The sequence below is a fragment of the Chinchilla lanigera genome, unplaced genomic scaffold, assembly GCF_000276665.1.
Source record: "Chinchilla lanigera isolate Chin_1 unplaced genomic scaffold, ChiLan1.0 scaffold00049, whole genome shotgun sequence".
In the NCBI taxonomy this organism is placed as follows: domain Eukaryota; kingdom Metazoa; phylum Chordata; class Mammalia; order Rodentia; family Chinchillidae; genus Chinchilla; species Chinchilla lanigera.
The window spans coordinates 3,683,999-3,688,367 of NW_004955450.1; the positions used below are offsets into that span (position 1 = coordinate 3,683,999).

General features: G+C 37.7%; 1 protein-coding gene and 1 pseudogene across 5 annotated transcripts in view; one reads left to right on the forward strand and one right to left on the reverse strand.

Annotated features, from left to right (window-relative positions):
- Pml (promyelocytic leukemia) overlaps nt 1–4,369 on the reverse strand; it is a 37,204-nt gene that overhangs the window by 29,145 nt on the left and 3,690 nt on the right. The gene's annotated exons all lie outside the window — the stretch shown is intronic.
- Nucleotides 2,195–2,604, forward strand: LOC102020399 (annotated as a pseudogene).

Sequence of the window (4,369 nt, forward strand, 5' to 3'; positions counted from 1 at the left end):
AAAAAAAAAAAAAAAAAAAAGCAGAGCAGCACAATTAAAGGGAAAAAAGATGTAACAATGGATTTGGAATTCTAATATCTACGCAATGGTTGTAAAAATAAAGCAATAAGGGAAATCAAGACACTAAAGAGTAGAAGACAGTTCTCCTAAGCTAAAAAAAAAAAAAAAATGAGTCTTCAGATCAACAATGGCCCTAGAAGATACAGTAACTGAAAAGAGAAAAGACAGATCCCTGGTATGGCTTTCTCAGAGACTTCCAGGAAGAAAACAGTTGTGTTTGTTTAGTCAACAAAAACAGTATGCACAAAGGAAAAAAATAGGATTTGCATCCAAAGCACTGGAAGCTAGAAATTTATAAGGCAATGTTTATATTTTTGGAGGTGAAATAATTCAGAGTGATCCCTGAATCTGACAGCTAGCTAAACCTTCTGTTAGCAAAAGGACATGCAAATAGGACATTTGGGTCTCTAAAAGTTAACCGAGAAATAAAATACTCCATGTGGTATTCTGACCAAATGGAAAATACATCAAATAATTCAAGAAAGAGAAGGACAAGCTATAGAAATGTTTTTGTTCACTGTTTACTTTTGTCTTGTTGTGATCCTAGGGGTTGAATCCAGGGTACTCCACCACCGAAGTACATCCTCAGACCCTTTCTTTGTCTCAAAATAAAAGATCAAACAGAAAGAGTCTAAAGTTATGGCTAAGAAGTTGTAGCTTGACTATGAAACCTATTTATTTATTTATTTTGGAACTGGGAATCGAACTCAGGACCTTGCGCTTGCCAAGCAGGAGCTGTGCCGCTGAGCCATCTTCCCGGCCCTATGAAACCTACTAATTATTTAAAAAGGAGGCTTAAAATGGAAAAGGCAATCATTTTGGAAATAACTTAGAACTAAATGTTCACATTACTTGAGCTAAATCATAAAAATGGATAGGGAAAGAAAGCAGAAGAAAAATACACAAAAGGTTTCATCTGGAAGGAAACTTCTTTTTTTTTTGTACTGGGAATTGAACTCAGGACCTAGTGCTTGCCAGGCTGGTGCTGTGCCGCTAGGCTATATCCCCAGCTCTGGAAGGAAAGTTCTATTCTACTCTTTATGGTGATAGAGGAAATGGGTATTCCTGTGTGTATGCATATATGTGTGTTCATATGAACCTTATATATGTATATACATGTAAGTACATATCGATATATAAATTTATACACAAATATTATAGAGTTTATCCTCCGTATTCAGGTTCACCCAACCATAGATTGCAAGTATTTTTTAAAAAATTGTCTATATTGAATATGTATAAATTCTCTTCTTGTCCATATTCCCTAAATAACTCAGTATAACAACTACTTACACAACGTGCACATTGGATTATGTATTGTGAATCACCTAGAGTGGATTTAAAGTATATGAGAGGCTATACTTGCATCTGCTGGGTTGGGGGAGTCCTGGAACCAACCATCCCCAAATACTGAGGGACAACTGTGTTATTATTATATACAGCTAAGTTGGGTAGGAATACTGTAGGCAGTCAGATAGGGCTGGATCCTCTAGAGAGTTGAGACAATGGTGAAAAAGCATACAACTGTGACTGGAGAAGCATCTGATGGAGGCCAGGCCTCAAGATAACAGTAAAAGGACCAAGCCTACATACTCCCCAAGGGGTGAGATAAGCGATAACACCTGGTCTAGTAAAGTCTAGCTAGGAATCAGTCACCTAAGTGGGCAACCAAGACCCCTGGATCCATCACCTACCTGAGAAGTTCTTTGTTCTTTCCATGCCCACTCCCTTCCTGATTTGCTTCCCCACTGGATCAGTATTATTACTTTAGCAGCTATACTTACAACCTTATTGATTGATCATAGCTGTAACCCACGTTGTACCCATGTGGTTGTGCTCTGTAAAAACTTCCCCTGAGAAGTGGGGTCCTGGGCAACCCATTTTCTGGGTGTCCCCTCCTGTCCCTCTGAGTCAGGAGCTTTTTTCTACCCTTCAGTAAATATTTCCAGGCCACTTCCAGCGTAGTGATGACAGCCAATGTGACCACTAACCCGTCTCAGCTGCTGCTGCTAGAGCTGGTGGACAAATGTATAGGATCAAGAATTCACATTGTAGGGGCTGGGGATTTAGCTTAGAGGCACAGCACCTGCCTGGCAAGCGCAAGGTCGTGAGTTCGATTCCTGGTAGTGGAAAATAAATAAATAAATAAATAAATAAATAAATAAATAAATAAAAAAAAATAAAAGAATTCACATTGTGATGAAGAGGGATAAGGAAATTTTTGGCACCCTTCTAGGATTTGATGACTTTGTCGATACGGTGCTGGAAGATGTCACTGAGTTTGGGGTCACACCAGATGGAAGAAAGATTATTACATTAGATCAGATCTTACTCAATGGAAATAATATAACCATGCTAGTTCCTGGAGGAGAAGGACCAGAAGTACGAGTGGATTTTCTTGTAGATTCCATTTTATAATGGCAAGAAAAGAATTTTTTTAACCTTCTAATGTTTAGATTCTATAAAGCTAAGTTTCCCGTTAAAGGGAAATACTTTGAAGATGTATTGTATACACATTTTTCTGGTTTCTCTTCAAATCGTATAAATCTTTCGCCTTATACCAAGTTTTTTTTTTCTTTTTTTTTTTTTTTTGGTTTTTCTCCGGTACCAGGAACCAAACTCACGACCTTGCACTTGCCAGGCAAGCGCTTTGCCGCTGAGCTAAATCCCCAGCCCCCTCGCCTTATACTAAGTTAATCGTGATTATCTTGGAAAAAGAGAGAAGGAGTTTGTTTGTTGAAGACTAAAAAGTAAAGATGTTTTGGTTAAAAAGAATTTCCTACTCCTAACATCCATTGTTCTTAGAATTCATTTTTCCACTTTAGAGAACATGAACTTGGCCTATCAGACATCTAACAGGTTGAGAGTTATATTTCCCTTATATCATATTTGTAGGTTCTGCTATCATCCCTGTCATTATCATGTCAAAAAAATTTACAAGTTCATTAATAGAGATTAGTATAAAGTAGATAAGCCTATCCTAGAAACCACACGTTTCACCCAAATTTGATTACATTTGTGAATATAGCTAATAGTTAAATTAGAACGTTTCTAAATAAAATCTAGCTATGAATTTAAATAGTGTATCATAAACAAGCAGATAATTAAAAGCTGATAATTAAAAGTTCTACATAAAGAAATATACTGATTTAGATCATCATACTAAAAGATGAAATTTCAGGGTATTGTCATAGAGTCCCAAAGCACACCTATACCTGAGGTTAAAATAAAACAAAATAACAGCAACAACAAAACACTTAATAAAAACCAACTTTTTAAATGTGATTTTAAAAATAATCACCTATAAAAACTAACAATAAACATAGTGAACAAGAAAATATAAACATTTTCATTAAAGACAGGAACAAAATATTTACCTTCTCTAAACACTGTTAGGCAATATTGTCTGGGTGGTTCTGAACAATGAAATGAAGTGATAAGTGATATTGAACCAGGTGTGGTGGTTCATGCCTGTAGCCCTAGTACTTTGGGAGGCTGAGGCAGGAGGATTGCAAGTTTGAGCTCAGCCCTGGCAATTTATAGTAAGATGCTGTCTCAAAATTTAAAAAAAATCGAAACGGCTGGAGATGTAGTTCAGTCTAAAGATTCTGGGTTTAATTGGCAGTACCAACAAAAACAAAAACCAGAAACACAACAAGACTTGTATTTTAAACACCAAACCGCATACTAAGTGAAATGACAAAAGTCAACACTAGAGGGCCGGAGATATAGCTCAGCGGCACAGCACCTGCCTGGCAAGCAGGAGGTCCTGAGTTCAATACCCAGTACCAAAAAAAACCCAACACTAAGAAAGACATTTGTACTATTTAGGTCTTACAAACAAAGAGACCCACTCCCCAAAGCCGGAAGCCCCAGTGAGGGTCTAAAGAGGCACTTCACACAGGAAAAAACACTAGCAATAGCCAATAAATAGCAAGAAACAGACCAAAAAAGCCACTCAACCTTAATGACAAAGAAATGCAAACAAACCAATAGTATACGTAGTTGAAGATTCTGAAAAATAATTCTGGCTGTGGGAAAGGAAGCTTAAGAGGTAAGCACAGAAAGTTGAGTGTTAAACGGGCCAAGCACACCTCCTATTAATTGCAGGGAAGCACTAGGAAGACCCTGGAAAGAGCCACCTATTTCCCAGTGGTGAAAAGTTCACTCACGTACACACTCTCTTCCTAGCTAAAAGGGGGCAACAAGACCTCATGAGGCTATCCAACCTATCTGTGTCATGTTTCTGAAAAGAAATATTCCGAACTACAGAATAACAATGGCTGCTGAGGAAGGGAGGGAGGGAGGG